This window comes from Lissotriton vulgaris, chromosome 1_1 (genome assembly GCF_964263255.1).
Source record: "Lissotriton vulgaris chromosome 1_1, aLisVul1.2, whole genome shotgun sequence".
Taxonomy (NCBI): domain Eukaryota; kingdom Metazoa; phylum Chordata; class Amphibia; order Caudata; family Salamandridae; genus Lissotriton; species Lissotriton vulgaris.
This window is the reverse complement of record NC_141685.1, coordinates 2,104,842,090-2,104,862,669: the sequence shown is the minus strand read 5'-3', so window position 1 is coordinate 2,104,862,669 and position 20,580 is coordinate 2,104,842,090.

Genomic DNA, 20,580 nt, shown 5'->3' with positions numbered 1-20,580 from the left:
GATTTTCTTTTCCACTTGGTTAGAGGTGGTAATAAAACGTTTGAATACCACTGCACTACGCTTATGCTTGACAATGCATTTCAGTGCGGTGATGCTGGGCACCACACTGAAGTTCGTTAGTCTAATGCCTGATGCATGGTACTTGGCAGGACTGTTCCCAGTCTAATTGTGTTGTTGTATATGCAACCCAAGTGTGTACTTACCATTTGGTCACAGAGTAATACGTTGTTTGTTAGTCTTTCCTGACTAGTAAAAAGGGTGCCTACTACATGAAAAGAGAACCACGGTGAACTCTGTATACCTAACTGAGTCTGACCCTGATCCCCATGGGTATATAGGGTTAACACAATGCAAGCCCACTAGTAGCATTTAATTTACAGGCCCTGGCCACATGTAGTGCACAATAATAGGGACTAATAGGTACATTAAATATACTAATTGTGGTTAAGCCAATCAAACAATGTTTAGGGGTGAGAGCATATGTCCTTTAGCACTGGTTTGCAGTGGTAAAGTGCTCAGAGTCCTAAGGCCAACAAAAAGAAGGTCAGAAAAAAAGGGGAGGAGGAAGCCAAAAAGTTTGGGGGTGACCTTGCAGAGAGGGCCATTTCCAACAGTGAGATATTTAATGCACTTATAATTACTGGATGCAGTAAATACCATCCAACTCATAATTCCGACCCCTCACAAACAGGGGTTTACGCAGGGTTCCATAAACACCACCCCACTCATAAAAAGGGGCATATTATATTTATCATTGTTGCCAGGGATATTTCTATATACAAATGTATTATTAATGTTTAAGCTAATAGCATTAACATAAAAAAATCAGCACACAAGCAAGTTAAAATTGAAACAATTTTCAAGAAAGATGCTCTAAAATATCATAAGAAATTGCAGTTTTCAAATGACAAGAATAAAAACATATACCCTAAATCCATTCCATTTCCTTCCTCAGGATACACTTGCAGTAATTCAGTTATTTTAGTAAATAACATTTTGCATAACAAGCTGAAACACCACTGACCAATTTTACCACACACAAATACCAATATGTCCTACACTAACCATGGAAAAATATGGCCAACAGATGTAAATGCTGCTAACACGAAAAATGCGTCAGAATAATTTGTGCTGCATTATGTAATTTTTAAACGCCATGGATGCGTCGTAATTATGAGACACTGCACCATGGGGTAGGTCAGATGTTGCGTCAAATAAAAACTGATGCTTCCGTAGGAGGGTTGTCGTAATGAAAACTGATGCATGTGCAGACTGTAAGAAATACTAGCATGATTAGAGACGTAGGATGAAGGAGAAACTGGCCAACAACCTGCGAGCAGTAATGTAGACTAAAGGAGGAGGACCCGCAGACCAGGAGGAGCTGGTCAGCTTGGGAAGCAGGTGGCAGCTGTCATCCCTGGGTAGATGGTGGCAGAAATTCCCAGATGAGGCAGTGAAGGCTACAAGGGCCACCAACACCACAACAGGGTAAGTGGCAACAAGGGGGAAATATGAGCAAAATAACAATGCTGTGCAGCACACCAAGCTATGTCCCTGAGTTGTGTGCAAAGGAAAGGGTAGAAATTTTCTCATGTACTATTAAACATCACATAAATGTAAGTAACACTACCTAGTAACATGTTGTCCAGCTCAGTCAAGTTTGTCCATTCCATATGTGATGTGCAGTACCAGAAAGTAGGATTTTGTGATTATCAAATAGTGATTTTTACCAAATCGCTATTTGGTAATAGCAGAATGCAATCTATTAAGGAAACGGTGAAATGTTTGCGATTCCTTAATATTACCTAACAGCGATTCATTAAATATGCCCATAGTTGCGAATGGTTTTTGCATTAGCTAATTTGCGATGACCTAATTTGCTATAGCTAATTAGCAACTGCAAAGCCAAGGATGCCCGGGGGCTTAAAGCCTCCCAGATCACTGCCCAAATTTACATTGTACATATGTAAGGAGTACACATGAACAAGGGGCATGCATGCACAACATGGCACTTTGCAAAAATGCATTTTCATGCATTTTTCATATTTCACAAATGGTTGCCATCAGCTTGAAGTTGATGGTATTAGCATTTCCTAAATACTCATTTAGGAAAGGCTTCTTACATTTGCATTAGGAGATTGCAAATTGCGATTTCCTATTTGCATTCACAATTTAGGTAATCACTACATACTTCAATTACCTAAATTGCAAATCCTTAAGCCTTTCATACATGAGGAAAGACCATTTTGTATTCGCAAATGGATGAATCTTGCGATTCGCACTGTTTGCGAACGCAACATTTTTCATGCCTTTGGCCCTACAAGTCCCACAATACAAAGCAAAAAAATTGGATTGGAAGATCTCATCATGCATGAATACTTGAACCCTGCACAACCGCACTGTGACAATGCAGGCCACCTTACATTATGTGGCTAGTGTGTCTTACTTGTGAGTGTGCACCCAAATCAGACCTCTGAAGCAATGGAATAGAATGGGCTTGTCAGAGGATAAGCTCCTCACCTGAAAGGGGGCTCATGTATGGGGCATGTGAAGTATCATCACATAGGAACATCCGAAGGTCAATGTGTATAGTCAGTAGCGTGAAACCACATTGCACGCATCGGTCACAACTAAGGTGGAGTGAGAGCACATAGGCATCGACTGCCATGGTAGGGTCCACCTACACTACTTACATGTATCAATACATTCTGGGGGTGGGGTGAATGCAAGTGATGCACACCAGAGGACCATGTGTGTGGAAAGAAAACATGGAGCCTCATTTTTGAGTAATTGGTGTAGGGCAGCCCCACAAGTCTTCTTCCTGCACTGCCCTACACCAAAGTGATAGGGCCGGACTGCACTGTATTTATTAAATATGGTGCATTCCTGTCCTTTCTGCCTGCGCCGATGCACAATTTGCTGGTGCATTGGTGCTCCTGTTGCAGGCAAGATAGTTTTTGTGCAGTAAGGGGCACCTTCCTGCACAAAAAGAATCCAGAGAGGTGTTTACCTCTTTGTATGTGTGATACAGATTGCTGCACATATGGAAAGAGGAAAAAAAAATAGGAGAAATAAACATATTTCTCCTTGTTACGTCTAATCTGGGGAAGCGTATTGTTTTGGCACTGCCCCAGGATTGCATGATTAAGTAAATATAGGGCAGCATCAAAATCCATGGGTTAGGATGAGTGTTTGAAAAGTTTCAACACTCCATCCATCATTTTATTTTGTGGTGTTGCTATGTGTGCCCAAATTGGCTAAGGGTATGCCCAGACATGGGTCCATTGCTCATTGCTCGCTGCACCACTGGATTCAAACTAGCTTGGCTGATGAGGGGGATACCCTAAAACCTGTACCAGGATGCTTGTTTCTGGTCCATGGAGGACCTGGCTAGGCAGTTCAGACTGGACTATTCCCATGGGCAGCACGATCAAAACTAATTTCCATATGGCAGGATCCAAACTGGGGTGACGTTGTGAGCAAAATAACAACGGATTAAAACCAGATCTGTGACTGGGGGTGAGTGTGTGAAAAATGTCAACATCCATCCGTCATTTTATTTAGTGATGTTGCTATGTGTGCCCTAAGTGGCTAACAGTATGCCCAGACGTGGGTCCCATGCTCGCTGTGCCACTGGATTCAAACTGGCCTGGCTGATGAGGGGTAAATCCTGAAACTGGTCCCAGGATGCTTGTTTGCGGTACAGGGAGGACCTGACATGGCAATTCTGGCTGGACTGTTCCCACGGAGACCAGGGTCAAAACTGATTTGTATATGGCTGGGACCACTCTGGAGTGGCGAGCAAAATAATGATGGACTAAACCCAGATCTGTGACTGGGGGTGGGTGCTTGAAGAGTTCCAACACTCTGTCCATCATTTTATTCTGTGATCTTGCTATGCTGCATGGGAGAAACCATCGCAATGGCCATGGAATGCTTCCTTGATGCACAGTAAGACAAGGCAGAGACATGCGCTGCTTTGTCTTACTCCATATCTACCAGGCCATGCAAAGCCATGCAGAGTGGCTTTGCGTGGCCTCATAGATATGATTGAGAGGGTTGGGCCACGAAAGCTTCAAAAAAAGGGACGATCTGGTGGAGCAAGCCTCCTCTAACTAAGCCCCATGGCGGTGAACCTGGTGGGCCCCTGTTAGTGCAGTGCATTGCAGGTGTGGCAAAGCACATAGGACTGGTGCTGTGTTTGAATGGAGAAACATTGTATAGCAAGGAGGTGAGAACTGACATGTGTACTGCAAGGTAGCATGACCAATGCACACTTGTTTGAAGTGTTGCAGTGTGTGTTACTTTGTTGCGGAAGCCAATTAGGGCTGAACTCCATCTCCCACAGAGCTGTGTAGACATAGGAGGTGGGGAAACACTTTCCTTTACGCTAAAAGCGCATACTATACCCGCTGCAAAGGACATGCTTTTGAAGTGTTGCAGTTAAGCATGGGCGAATTTTGCGAATCTGGCGTTCGCGAATTTGCGTATTTGCGAACTCGCAATCCGCAAAATCCGCGAATTCTCGCGAATTTGCAGATTTTTTTTTCTTGTGTTCGCAAGGGTTTTTGCCAGTTCGCGAGGGTTTTGTACCAGTTCGCAATTGCGAACTTACTTGTCGGCTCGCAACGGTCGCGACTTTGTTGTTTCTACGTCTGGTTCATCATCACAGGTTCACAGCACCCTGTGTTGCACCACTGCCACCCTCTGATTCACCCATGCCACCCTCTGGTACATCACTGCCACCCTCTGATTCATCACTGTAGAATATGGGGGGGAAAAGCAAGCACACCTGCCCTACTTCAACTGACATGAATTAATTTGGGGTTGATTAATGTGTCACTGAATTTAAACTTCCTGTCTGGCACCTGCTTCCTTATCTATAATTTGCTTTCTGTTGCAGTGCAATTTTTTTCCCCAGGACCTTTGTGGCCTACTTGTAGCTATTCTATGAGCCTGCTGTGAGGGTCAGAGCAGGGTCATAGAATAGTTGCAAGTAGGCAACTGAACTCTGGAGGGGCCCCTCAGGAAGCACTACAGGGAATGGTTACTAATGATGACTTTGAACTTTTGCACCTGCTGAGTGCTTTCAGTTTTGCAAAACTCGGTTTTCTGCAGAACAGCAACTGTAATGCCCCAAACAAATGTAGGCAACTGAACTCTGGAGGGGCCCCTCAGGAAGCACTACAGGGAATGGTTACTAATGATGAGTGAACTTTTGCACCTGCTGAGTGCTTTCAGTTTTGCAAAACTCGTTTTTCTGCAGAACAGCAACTGTAATGCCCCAAACAAACTTACTTGTGGAAGTTGATTTCTAATCCAAAAGTGATCCAAAGAAAGTCAAAAAGGCCTCAAATCAAAAAAAGTGCAGGCAAATGTCAACCTGAGGAGTTATTCTGATAAAAATCATCATTTATGCTGCTTGCTGGTGGATTTCTTGTGCAGAAGTGCAAATTTTGTAATTTCGCGAGTGCGAGACTGTTGCTGCCCGCCGCATCTACATGTTCGCAATTGCGAACTCTCGCGATGCGTTGCCAAACTCCCGCGGGATCCAGCAGCAAGATCCAAAATGGCGCAGCACTCGCAAAATATCGAGAAAAACCACTCGGCAAACGCTGAATGACGGTAAGTGAACGCCGCACGCCGCAATATTGTATCACCAAGCAAAAAAATCCGCTGCGGGCGAATTTGCGGATTTTCGGTAAATTCGCAAGAGTTCGCGGATTGCAAATTTACCGAAAATCCACGAGCGGAACAGATTTTCCGCCCATGCTTAATTGCAGTGTGTGTTACCTGACTCCATACCCCAGAGAGCAGTGCAGCCACAGGAGGTGGGGAAACACCTTCCTTCACGCTAAAAGCGCTGTGTTGCAGTGTGTGTTACCTTGTTACGGAGGCCAATTGGGGCCGAACTCCCTCCCCCAGAGAGCCATGGAGCCGCATGAAGAGTGAAAACACTTTACTTTGTGCTTAAAGTGCTGTACTCTACCCGCAGCGCATGATGTGCCTTTGAAGTGTTGAAGTGTGTGTTACCTTGTTGCAGAGGCTAATTGGGGCCGGACTCCATCCCCAAAAGAGCAGTGCAGCCGCAGGAGGTGGCGAAACAATTTCCTTTGAGCTAAAAGCACTGTACTCTTCCCGCGTCGTGGGGCAGGTCTTTGAAGTGTTGCAGGGTGTGTTAACTTGTTGTGGAGGCCAATTGGGGCCAAATTCTATCTCCCAGATGACTCTGCACCCGTAGGAGGTGGGGAAACATTTTCTTTTGCGCTAAAAGCGCTGTACCCTACCTACAGGACGCACCTTTGTAGTGTTGCAGTGTGAGTTACATTGTTACGGAGGCCAATTGGGGCCGGACTGCATCCCGAGGAGATCCGTGCAGCGGCAGGCGGAGGGGAAACACTTTCCTTCATGCACCATACTCTACTCGCTGAGCTGCTTTTAAAATGTTGCAGTGTGTGTTACCTTATTACGGAAGCCAATTGGGGCCGGACTCCACCCCCAGAGAGAGAGCCGTGCATCAGCATGAGGTGGAAAAACAGTTTCCTTATCCAGAAAACAATGTGCTCTACCCGAAGGGCACATTTTACAAAACAAGGGAACCCAAGGTGCAATCACTAGGGACCTATGGGTAGTACTTTTAACAGAGACAGTGGTCCCTAAACAGTCAGAATTATTTCAATGAATATAGACTTGATAGTGCTATATTAAAGTCCAGCCCGAAGGGCACACCATTGAAATTTTGCAGTGTGTGTTACCTTGTTGCAAAAGCCAACTGGGGCTAGACTCCAACTCCCAGAGAGCCGTACAGCCACAGGAGGTGGGGAAACACTTTCCTTCATGCTAAAAGCGCTGTACTCTACCCGCAGGGCACGGGACGTGCCTTTGAAGTGTTGCAGTGTGTGTTACTTAGTTGCAGAGACCAATTCGGGCCGGACTTCATCCCCTCACAGAGCCATGCAGCCGCAGGCGGTGGAGAAACACTTTCATTTGCGCTAAAAGCGCTGTACTCTACCTGTATTTACAACAAGGGGTGGTGAGGGACAGAGTCTCTGAATTAAGCAGAAAGCTCTCACCCAGTCAAGAGATCAGGGCTAGATCCAACACCGTTTTTTAGCTCACTGCACCATCCCAGTTTCAGAACCTAGCTGTATGCAAATTAGTCTGTTCCTGTCCCAGTGCATGATGGGAACAGGGCAAACCAAACTACAAAAGCCAATTCTTACACTGGGAAGGAAACAAGCTCCCGGGGACCGGTTTCTGGCATTACAGCCGTCTTCGGCCCGGTTTGCTTGAATCCTGATGGTGCAATGAGCAAGGGTCTCACATCTGAGAATACCCTTCCACGCTTAGGGTGGACAAAAATATTTACAACAAGGGGTGGTGAGGTACTCTACCTGTGGCATGGGACGTGCACGGGTCGCACCCTGGGGCATGCCTGGGTGACGACCAGGCTGAGACATGCGGTACAAAAGGGGGTGGTGATGGACGGAGCATCTGAACCAATCAAACACTCACACCCAGTCAACAGATCTGGGTTTAATCCATCACCGTTCTTTAGCCCATGCTGCCACCGAGTCAGACATGGCTGTATGCAAATCAGTCTGACCCTGTGCCTCATGGGAACAGTCCAGACTGAACTGTCAAGCCATGCCTTCCCTGGACCAGAAACAAGCTTCCTAGGACCGGTTTCTGGCATTCCTGCTGTCTTCAGCCAGGCATGCTTGAATCCAGTGGCAAAGTGAGCAAGGGACTCACGTCTGAGCATACCCTGCCAACTTATGGCGAATAAAGCGGTACAAAAGGGGGTGGTGATGGACGGAGCATCTGAACCAACCCCTTTGGTATCAGGCTGAAACATGGCCAGACTGCTCCCGTCCGCTGCTGGGCGAGTCTGGGCTGGGCTGGGCCTACTCTCTTGGTCCTAAGTTCTTTGCATTAACTCTCTAGCATGGTCAATCATCTCCATCGTATGAAGCTGGATCGTCAATCCTTCACAGGAAGTAAGTGGTCCTTTACTAGCTTATGCTCTATTGGGTGGTTTTCAACCCTTAAATTAAGGGATTTTTCTGGATTTACGGACAGCATGAGTAAGCACAATGCTGGGTGCCCGAAGGCAGTAGTAGGTTCAAAACGTACTACGATTGATCTAGCAGAATGCTGCCTATCCCTGGTCTATGGCTGGGTCTAGCGTAACTTGTAGAAAATATCTGGGAGCCTGTCCTGAAGGAGGCGCTAGTAATGAGCTAATCTTTTGGAAATCAGGAGGCCCTAGATAATTGTACTCTCTAGGAGTTGCTTACACCGCTAGTGGTAGCTTCCTCACCTCTGGCCCCTGTTTCATCGGTCTGCTCCCCAGTGGCAAAATGTAAGAGAAAGTCTAAAAGGGTAGCGACTGCCAGTCGTAGCTCTACCACATTAACTGTGCTGGCTTGCACCAAGGCTGACAATCATACTGTACTTGGGTGAATCCCTCTGTGACATTGCATTAAGTCATTTTGCTGACACTGTCAAAGAGATGGTCTTACCACTTAGAGAGAAACTGGAGTACCCAGAAGAGAAAATTGATAAAGTGGCCTTACTGTGTTGTTGTATGGCCACCAGGAGCATGATTAATGCCAGTGTCACCACAGTGGAGCCACGTACTACTAATTTAGGCTAGAACGACTTTATTATTAATTCCAATTTTAATGGGCCTCAACAATCTGCCAGGGATTTTTTTATGGAGTGTGGCACATCTGGACTGGCTGATGCGGGGGTCTGAATCTGGGTGTGTATTGAGGGCTGCTCTTTCCTCTGGAACTTCATCTATGCAGCCAACAGTTAAAGACAACCATCATGCAAACACTTTCTCCCACCCAGGCTCTCAGCCGGAGAAACATGGATTAAAACTTGTTGACCCTAATAATTGATTGTTTCCCTAAACAATTAATATGCCACCAGCTTGCTGTTTGTGGCAGTTTTGGTCAATGACCCCCCCTGAAACCTTAACAATGAGAGTCCCCAGTGATGTCGAAGAACAAAGTTGTACATTGGTTGAATATGAATCATTAATTTGCTCCTGAGAGAGCACACTAAATTGTGGTAGCTAGGAGAGTGGGAAGGTCGTCGGGCTGCTCAGGAAAAGTTTTAAGCGGGATTGCATCATCATTAACTTTTCTTATCCGAGTTATGCATGGGAAAGTTTGGCTAAAGCATCATTGTCCTCCCCATTTGTTAGAACTATGGCTCTCTGTCCATTGGCTTTTTTTTACTGCCACCTACACACTTCTGAACCAACACCCAAACTAAAACACAATATACGAGAAGTATCTGGTCAAAATTCCAATTATATTCTTCTTTGGCTGTGACCAATAGTGTTCAGGTACCGAGCTCCCTACAATATAATTATTGGCTTACGTTTAGTAGTACTAATGTGAGGTCGGGTAGTGATGATTTTGATGGAGGAAATGTGTCTTATATTGGTATGGATTTGTCTAAACCCTACTCGATTGGGGAGGGTTTTGTAATATTAATGAGAATCATAGGCTTCCTGATAGCACTGCAATCTTAACAATGCTGATAATGATGTTAAGCCACAAGGACCACCAATCAGGTCATGGATGGTTGTAATCATTTTACATAATGGTATTTGGGAGGGCTACTGAACAAAATAGAAAGTGTGGAGTGGATACGTACAATATCTGATTTTGATGTCCTCTGCATACAGGAAACAAGGTATGTGAACTTGATGCATGTGGAAGGGTTCTGCTCGCATTTACCAGGTGCTATACCCTCTTGTGCTGGGTGGGCAAAAGGAATGCTCCAGGTTCTTATCTATAATAGGATTTCTGTACTTGTTAAAAAGATATCAACGCTATAACCCCATTCTCAGTTGTTGTGGCTCTCTATCACGGTCGGGGGTTGACCTGGTATTGATCAATTTTCATAATAACGTGTAAGATTCGACACATAGCAAGGTGGTCTATGCTCTTGTTGTTGGTCTGGAAGCCTTCCTCCGCCCTATTCACTCTAAATTTGTGATACCTTGGGCAGGATATTTTAACATACAGGCTTGCCCCCTTATGGTAACTTCTGTGTGTGGACACTCTGACCAGGACTTGGTGGGTTCCACACACTTCTACCATAATGAGTACGGAGATGCTCATAACTTAATCATTGCCAAATATGACTTGCAGCTATTGATTTGTAAATGTGGAGACAATGGGAAACAAATTCCTACCTTTAGAAGAAAAAAATGTTGCCACAATTATTGATCACATATTGGTATCTGCCTCTGTAAGGCGTAGGTGTGAAACCCTCAGTGTTGTTCAGCCTTTAATTCGTTATCATATCCCTTTTATGGTGACTTTTGTATTCTGGGGTACGAAAAACTAAATTTCTTCTGTAACTAGTAATATTATTCCCACAAGGTCCAATGGGGTGAGAATTAAATGAGCAGGAATTGACCCTAATAGTTTATTTCAAAACATTTTAATTAGTAATTCTATAGAATTAAAATATTGCCTAAACAATGAGGTGACCCCGAATATGCTATTGGAAAATTGTAATCAAATTGTATGTTCCATTAACACACTCTTGACTCGTAAAGTGTACCCGCCTTGAACTAAAAATAAGGGATGGTTTGACCATTCATGCACACTGGCCTCCCAGCGCTTGATGGTGGCTCTACATACTTCCTCCGGGATACGTTAATTAAATCCCTTTGTTTCGCATATAAACAGGCCATTGCTGTAAGGCAAAGGTCTCTCCAGGATGAGGCATGGTACAGGTTGACTCTAGCTGCATATGATACTAAACTATTTTGGGATACAGTTAATGCCTCTTTGTTTTTTTAAATGATGATACCCTTGAGTTCAACTCCTTCGTTCCCTGTGAAGTATGGGTGGATCACTTCTCAAATATTTTTCTAGGTAAACATATGGAAGGTGATGTAAAGGTACACGTGTTGATGTATAATCAGAACCTCTTTCCATTAGATATTTCTAATAAAGAGGTGATCTTAGCCCAGATGATAGTGCTGGTGGAGGGCCCATTGAACAAATGGGGGTGCCAATAGATGTATTTAAAACCGTTAGAGAACTATGGGGACCTATTTTGGCTATGGTGGTAAATGCTGATGCTACTGTATGATCCCACCTTCATGGGGCATCTCAATTGAGGAACCAATTTTTAAGAAGCGTGATAGGTCAGACCCAAAAATGTATGCCCATATCTTGCTCCATGGACTCCTCAGTAAAATCAATGAGCAGGATTGCATTGAGGAGGCTAGTGGAGTTTGTCCAGGAGAATTTAGGGCCATGGTGTATAGGGAATGGGTCGTCCGACCAACTTAGTACCCACCAACCCAGAACCGACTAGCTATGGTGTCTCCCTTGCTCTCATACTCACAGAGAGGTAAATGATTAGACACCCCGGAACACAACACTCCCATATCTATCAGGAATCACTGTAACAAAACACATCCTTTCACTCACACTCTGGTCCACAATAAGATCTGACAGACAAAAAAACACAGAGAGGTAAATGATTAGACACCCCGGAGCACAACACTCCCATATCTATCAGGAATCACTGTAACAAAACACACCCTTTCACTCACACTCTGGTCCACAATAAGATCTGACAGACACAAAACAGATTAAAATATTTATTTTAACAAACATGCCCTAACATGCAGTATACATGCCCCCACAAGCAGGAAAATGCATAGTTAAAATATAGTCAACATAGCAGTTAGTCCATATATCATGAAGGGAGATGTCATTAGTGCCTAACCTCCCTCCCCTTGCTAAGAAGAAATACTATTATATAATAGAAGATCTCTGGGATTTGTCAGCAGACCCCATACATTAGCCTATAGATGGTAGATCTACATATAGGTGCTGTCTCACTCTTCTCTCTGCGAAGATCCCTCTCCAAGTGTGTGCCAACTATTCATGTACTCCACTAAAAACCCAAGATCTGGCTAGAACAAAATAACAAGGGTCATTGTTGTTCGACCTTGCACATAATGTTCAGTCAAAATCCCAGGAACATGCAGAGAGTGAACACAGTGATGAGTTCTCATGTGAAAGCAGGGCAATAAAATTATTGTAAAAATAAAGACGTGTAGTAACGTGCGCAAAAGCAACAGGCAAGCTGCAATGTGCTCATGCTGACTTAGTGAAGATGACAATGTCCCTATTGGCCATGTGACAGAATCTGCTGCATGGAGTGCTCCATTTATGCATATTGTTGAGGCCGGGCATGCTTCCTTTAAATCCCCTCCTGGCTAAATGGTATAGTTCATCAGAGGGCTGTAAACTTTGCAAAAAAGGCTTTCAAGATATTAACCATGTATTATTCATTTGCCCTGCTTTTTTATTATGTCGGCCAAAATGGCTGAGACAAATGTGCTTACATTTATCTATCCTCTCAGCCTCAGCAGTATTATAATCACTTTATAATCCTCCTAATCAAAGTCATTTCAAGTCAAATATTTTCTAATAGAATGTTAAATTATTTTTAAAAAACTGTATTAATGTGCATTAGTATGTAGGTTGTTTAGGCTAATAAACTTTTGTTTATGTGGGAGATTGTAATCCTTCATGTGTTATTCATGTGCATTGTTTGATTGTATTCTTGTGGTATATAAATTATTTTTTTCTATATATATTTCTTAATCCCCTGCACTAATGGCACAAAGTCACTTTGTATTTTGCTCTGTATACCATGCTGTTATTAGTTGAAATGTTGTCAAATTAAAATTTTTGAACCTTGGGTATCATATTTTATTATGTGGAAGTAATTGTAAACTAGAATGTTAATATATATATATATATATATATATATATATATATATATATATATATATATATATATATATATATATATATATATATATATATATATATATATATATATATATATATATATATATATATATATATATATATCCAAGCTCCAAATCCCTCAAACATACCCAGCCGGGTTAGAAGGAAAGTCAGCACTCACGAAAACAGCAGCAGCAGTTTCAGCAGAAAAGTTTATTTATCGAACAAACGCGTTTCGGGAATGAGATCCCTTCGTCAGTGTTAACATCGGAATGCGTTGCGCGGCACCATTATCTATGTTTGCAACCCTTATTGAAACAAACAACGGACTAAGGTTATTGCACTCAAAAATGCGCGCCATCTTGAATTGTGTTCAAATTACACAGATAACCATAGAAACATTTCGCATTTCTTTTAGTTTCAACATGCATGACATTTCAAACCATTCATTATTTCTTCGACATAAAGCACATTAGGGCAATGTTTGTCTTGAGAACGGTTATTGAATAAACAATTATGCCGTGGATCGGCTACCCATAACTGCATCCTATGAGAAATTAAATCCCACATGAATAATAGATACAATTATTCGTAAAACACCTCTCTGAGCAAATTAGCATTGCACAAGACAATGCTCATTATATACTTGATGTATCAAATTTAAGTTGCTATGTTAAACAATATCTAGCCGTGGATCGGCAATTGCGGCCTCTATGGCCGCTAACATCTCAGAGTAATGTTAAGAAACAATGTCAAGCTTTACAAATCGTTTTTGGTCATCAAACAATTTCATTATAGTACATACTCAAGTCAAAAATCAGAGTTTCCATCACTTTAGTGTTTAAAGTATTAAACCAACACATACATGCTAAGCATATGTTATTCAACCCAGGTGGGTTGACAATTCTTCCCCAATATTCAGTCCCTTCGGGGCCCTAGTTTCAAGATCAATAATGAAACGGGACTCCAATCTTCTCAATGTCTGTAATCTATTTCCTCCTCTGGGATTTTCTACCACTTGATCCAAACAGAAGTATCTGAGGAGATTCCTGTCACTATTGTGTTTTATAGCAAAATGCCTGGCTACCGGGTACGTGAAATCCTTATTCGTTATAGCCCGCATATGCTCTAACACTCGAAGTTTAACAGGGTTGATGGTACTCCCCACATATCTATACGAACAGGGACACATCAGGCAATATACTGCATGATCCGTATGACAGGACATAAATTTGGTGATTTTTCTCCCAGCTTTACAGCCTGTGACTTCATACGACAACGTTCTTTTGCTAGCAAAACAGGCTTTGCATTTTCCACAAGGAAAAAAGCCCTTGACGTCCTTTAGTGTCCCTATCTGTTTTTCTTGTGGTTGTAAAAAACTATGAACCATCTCATCTCGTAGGGAACGTGCCTTCCTGAAGGTTATTAAAGGTTTCTCCGGGATATCAGACCCTACTATTGGGTCAGATTTAAGAATATGCCAGTGTTTTGATAAAATAGATCTTAGTTTGAAGGAATCCGCAGAAAAAGGTGTGATCATGCGGAAGTTCGTTTCTTCAGGGAACTCAATTTTTTTGCTCTCAAAAAGGGTCCTACGAGGTATCGTTCTAACTTTCTTCAAAGTATCTTGAAGCAGGTTCAGGTTGTATCCTCTATTACAGAATCTCTCTATACTGTCTGCGGCTGCTGTTTCAAAATCCTCATCCTGTGTGCAGTTGCGTTTGAGTCGCATGAACTCCCCTTAAGGAATATTCTTAATTAGTTTACGGGGATGACCGCTAGAAGCGTGTAGAACGCTGTTGCCAGCGGTCGGCTTACGATAGAGTTGGGTGCGGATGTGCCCGTTTCTCGCAGTCACTTGGAGATCAAGGTAATTTACCCTTTCTTTATGGATTTCTCCTGAGATTGCACTCATTATCATTTAGCACTTCTATGTACCGTTTAGCCTCATCTATGGACCCATCCCACACTAGGAACAGGTCATCAATATACCTGCTCCATAATACCACCTTGTTGTTCCAGGTGGCATTCCTGGGGGCCCAGGCTACCTGCTCCTCCCACCAGCCTACGAATAAATTCGCATAGCTGGGGGCGAAGCAGGAGCCCATCGCCGTACCAGAGCATTGTTGATATAGTACATCCTGAAAAAGAAAGATGTTATTATATAGACAGAATCTTATAAGTTCTAATAACATCTTATTGTGAGTAGCAAACTTAAGTTCTCTTTGGTTCAGGAAAAATTCAACAGCTTTAAGACCTTGTTCGTGGTCTATGCAGGTATAAAGACTTGTTATGTCTAAGGTAATTAGTACGTTTGAGGATTGCCAGACAAGAGGTTCCACTTTCTTTATGAAGTCCGTAGTGTCTCTGATATAAGATTTCAGTGGTGTTATTTGAGCGAACATATATATATATGCGACATGATTCCTCATACATTAAATATGACATATCTGGAATGTCATAAGGAGTGCACACAGAAAAGTGACGCATCGCACCAGTGGTGTAAAAAAATGCGCCTCGTTGCGCTATATTTAAAAAGTGACGCATCTAGGTAGATGGGTCACTTTTTAAAATCCTGCGCCACATTATATCTGCGTCAGGTATAATGCATGCAGAGGGGGTGTTCCCCCGCAAAAAGCTTTGTAATAGCGACGCAGTGAAATCTTTGAGATTTCACTGCGTCACTTTTAGGATGCTGTTGCGTCAAAATCTTGCGCCTGCTTCACAGCAGACCTTTCACATGGTGCTTTTTCCATGTGAAAGGACACATTACTGGAGTTGCGTCACTTTTGTGACGCACTCCAGCAATGCTTTACTTTTGTGTTTACAGATACGTCAGAAATACTGACATATCTGTAACTCCTTGCGACATGATTCCTCATACATTAAATATGACATATTTGGAATGTCATAAGGAGTGCGCACAGAAAAGTGACGCATTGTATCAGTGGTGTAAAAAAATGCGCCTCATTGCGCTATATTTAAAAAGTGACGCATCTAGGTAGATGGGTCACTTTTTAAAATCCTGCGCCACATTATATCTGCGTCAGGTATAATGCATGCAGAGGGGGTGTTCCCCCGCAAAAAGCTTTGTAATAGCGACGCAGTGAAATCTTTGAGATTTCACTGCGTCACTTTTAGGATGCTGTTGCGTCAAAATCTTGCGCCTGCTTCACAGCAGACCTTTCACATGGTGCTTTTTCCATGTGAAAGGACACATTACTGGAGTTGCGTCACTTTTGTGACGCACTCCAGCAATGCGTTACTTTTGTGTTTACAGATACGTCAGAAATACTGACATATCTGTAACTCCTTGCGAATTGATTAGTCATAAATTAAATATGACATATCTGGAATGTCATAAGGAGTGCGTCCAGAAAAGTGACGCATCGCTGTTTTCACGTAGCGATGCGTCACTTTTCAGAAATGAGGCCTCCAGTTTATTCACTGTGTCACCTCTACGACCCTTTCTTGCGTCAATACGTCCCTTTTGCATACATTACACCTGACGTAGGAATAATGTGGCACAGGGGTTTACAAAGTGATGCATTTACCAAGAAACACCACTTTGTAAATATGAATAAATAAGGTGCAATATTTATTGGAATGTTGTGTCACAAAAAGTGATGCTTTGGTGGCGTTAAAGTGACGCATGGCTTCATAAATGAGGCCTTCTACCTTCAACTCCAGCAATGCATCTTTTCTTACCCTTCCACACCCCTCCTTTTCAACATTTTCTTTGAATATCAACATTCCCCATATTCACTCTTCTTCTCATAACTTTCTTTTCTAACACTCACCTTCTTTCAGTCCTCCTACTTCACTTCTTTTTTCCTCTCATACCTTTCTGTTCTTTCTTACTCATTCTCCTTTCAATTATCAATGCACTATATTTCACTTACTCTTCATTTTTTTAAGAATATAGCTCTTTGATGAGAATTGGAGGTAGTTCTGAAAAGAACTTTTGGTTTTCTTCTTTTAACTGAACAGGAACAAAAACAGGGAATGGAAACTGCTCAACAGGAGCAAAAAGAACAAAAAAAATTAGGGGTGGAAAGGGCAGCGATGATTTTCTAATGCTCGAACCATAAGCTGGACACTTTGTTCTCCAAAGGTAAGTAGTTGATTGCAGTATCTGCATCTGAGGACACCATGGTTAAAAGCAGGTTGTATGTTTGGCACCTGCTCCTGCGATTGCCCTCTCCCAGAAGAAGTTGCTCCTCCGGTTGATGTAGAGGCCCCGTCTCTGGGAACCTCTTGTGCCAGAGCCCTGACACTTTCCTGGGCAAAATTCTGGGGGTGCCTCCTCTCCACATGTCGGATCATCGTAAAGTTCCCAAATGAGTATTTTTTTTTGGGGTCACCCCGTGACAGGACCTGTTTGCAGATCCTGCACTCCACTTTTGGTGCATTCACCTTCTTCTGGTCAGCTGGAATCTTAAAAAATTTCCATATGAAATGTTCCTTCACCTTTGGAGTAGGAGGCTCTTCATTGATGAACTCAGGTTCATCCTCATTGCTGGATTCTCTGGCAGCCATGGTAAATCAAGAAAGATCCAGGAGCAAAAAACAGGTCTTTCAGTCACAAAAGTGAAAGAAGAAGTGAAGGAAATGGGTGGTGATTTCATTCTTGGTAAAAAAAACTGTTAGCAACCAATGAAAAGTGTTATTTTAGGGTCACATGACCTGACGCGTTTACGCTGCGCGCTCCGGAGCACTTCCGGGTGCGTTTACGCAGCGCGATCGTAGGCGCTTCCGGGGCGCAAACGTGGCGCGATCGTAGGCGCTTCTGGGTGCTTTTACGCGGCGCGAACGTAGGCGCTTCCGAGGGCACTTAGGTTGCGCGCCGAAGTGACGTCATCAAACTTTTACAGAAATGCATAATCATTTTCCTTATAAAAAAAAAAATGATTTTATTTGTATGGTACGGAATGTTTTGCATTATTATTAACTTTTCATTCATATTTTTTTTCACGAACGACAGTAGCGTTCTGGGTGCGCTTTCAGGTGAGCTCACCAGAAAGCTTACCGGAGAGCTTAGCTGAAAGCTTCCCGGAGCGCGCACCCAGAGCGCAAAAGAAAAAAATTATATAAAAAAAAAATGAATACTTACAAAAAAACAGCAAATTGTAAAAAAAAAAAGGTTAGAAACTCGATATAGAAAGGAATTAGCATTTAAAAAACCTATGAAATTCACTGAAAAAAACATAGGTTTCACACCAGTTATAGTTAGCTGGAAATTTTACTGACATAAAACCATTGAAATTCCCACGTTATAGTTAGTTGGACTCACTATAACTTGCACGTGTAATGCACTGCTGATGACATCACATATTACATCACTCATGACATGGTCAGTGACATCACTCATGACATCACTGATGACAGAGAGACTGACCTACTTTCACTCGCTAATATATGTATTCACTAAGATACACCTAATAAGGCAGATATCCAATCATTTTTTTAAAAAAAAACATCCATTAAGACAATAATTTAAACAAATATTCTTCCATCGACCTTAACATACATATATAAAACATATTTATTTATCTGAAAGACACACATTCACTGGATGGTGTCATCAGTGCATTACACGTGCAAGTTATAGTGAGGCCAACTAACTATAACGTGGGAATTTCAATGGTTTTATGTCAGTAAAATTTCCAGCTAACTATAACTGGTGTGAAACCTATGGTTTTTTCAGTGAATTTGATAGGTTTTTTAAATGCTAATTCCTAACTATAACTGGTGTGAAACCTATGGTTTTTTCAGTGAATATATATATATATATATATATATATATATATATATATATATATATATATATATATATATATATATATATATATATATATATATATATATATATATATCCAAACACCTCCTCTCAACTGAACAAAGAGCGGAGGCCACATGGGGGACCAGCTTGGGAAACGCTTTATTTCAAGATCGAGCGGCATAATGCATTTCGGCCTCTTGTTGGCCTTCCTCAGATGCCTGTAATCGTCAGGCGGCATTTTGAAACTGTTCATTTATGTGAGTCCTGCCACATCCCCATTGGAGGGGATCCGCTCCGCCCCCTACCTTGGTGCTCGCTCACCAGACTGCAGTTGAAGAACTACACGTCCCAGGATGCAGGTGTCTCCAGGTAGGTGTTGCAGGGGGATTTGCACTCACAGTGGATTTCGCAGAGTGTAGGGCTCACGGTGGTACTTCCAAATTGCCGAATTCCTGTTATTGTTCTTACTGCGTTTTCCCTGAGTCCCCATCACTGCATCATCCTCTTTCCTCCAGATGACAAAGTGGGCAGACGCAGGGGTGTGAATACAGCCTGCCCAACCTGTCACTGCCCGCAAAATGTCCTGGATTCCTGAGTCGGGCCACGGGTAATCCGATCCCTTGGAACAAAAGCAACCCGCCGAAGCAGCAGCCAGCTAAGTCCGTGGCCCATAATTGATGCGGAGGCCTCCGTATCACGCAACTGGCACAGCGTGAATTACATCCAAACACCTCCTCTCAACTGAACAAAGAGCGGAGGCCACACGGGGGACAGCTTGGGAAACGCTTTATTTCAAGATCGAGCGGCATAATGCATTTCGGCCTCTTGTTGGCCTTCATCAGATGCCTGTAATCGTCAGGCGGCATTTTGAAACTGTTCATTTATGTGAGTCCTGCCACATCCCCATTGGAGGGGATCCGCTCCGCCCCCTACCTTGGTGCTCGCTCACCAGACTGCATATATATATATATATATATCCACAACAAAGCTCAAACATCTAGGCCTATGGCGCCTCGGCTCCTGGTGCGAAAATCCTCGGCAGAGCCTCGCAGAATTAATATTTTCAACAACTTCCTGAGACAGGAAAATAAAAACTCACTCGCAGAAATCAGTGTTTCCCCAATTCTTTAATTCTCCAAAGCAACACCCAGGTCACAAAAAACGACATTTTTCGTTATCACCTGATAACTTGCTCACGGTTGATAATCAACAGTGAGCAAGTTATCAGATGATAACGAAACGCGTTGTTTGGGAAACACTGATTCCTGCGAGTGTGTTTTCATTGTCTTGTCTCAGAAAGTTGTTGGAAATATATATATATATATATATATATATATATATATATATATATATATATATATATATATATATATATATATATATATTCCAACCGGAAAGTTCGTGCGACGCTTCCACACCGAACCCAGAGCGCAGACACAGGTAAATAAATCCGCAGCCAGACTTACTTAGGATATTTCTTCGTCCTTTATTGCATATAAAGTGCAGAGGTGCAACACACTGCCAAACAGACGCGTTTCGGGCGTGAACGCCCTTGCTCACTGTCAGCGGGTAAGCGGTACATAACTCATTTAAATACATTGGTTAATTGCATTAACGCGCCAAAAAAAAATTCTCTTCAGTTTCATTGAACTAGAAAGAGGACTATAGTAGGCACCCATCCATATTGTACGTAATTAACAGTTCGGCCATTTTAAAACGGAGCAAAGTTGAAAATTTGTATGACATACATAGGTGAAATACAACCTTTTGGAGATATTAATATTCCTTAATAGATTGTGGTGTACCTTATTATAGCAAACACAAGGAATACATTATATAAAGTGCAAATGCATAGCAGCCGTTATTGTGCAAATATTACGAGTGCAAATACGCAAAATTATTGACTGTGCAAATACGCAACATATTAATCGTTCAAATACATTAATTAACAAATAATGGCATTTCATATATATACACAAATCTGAA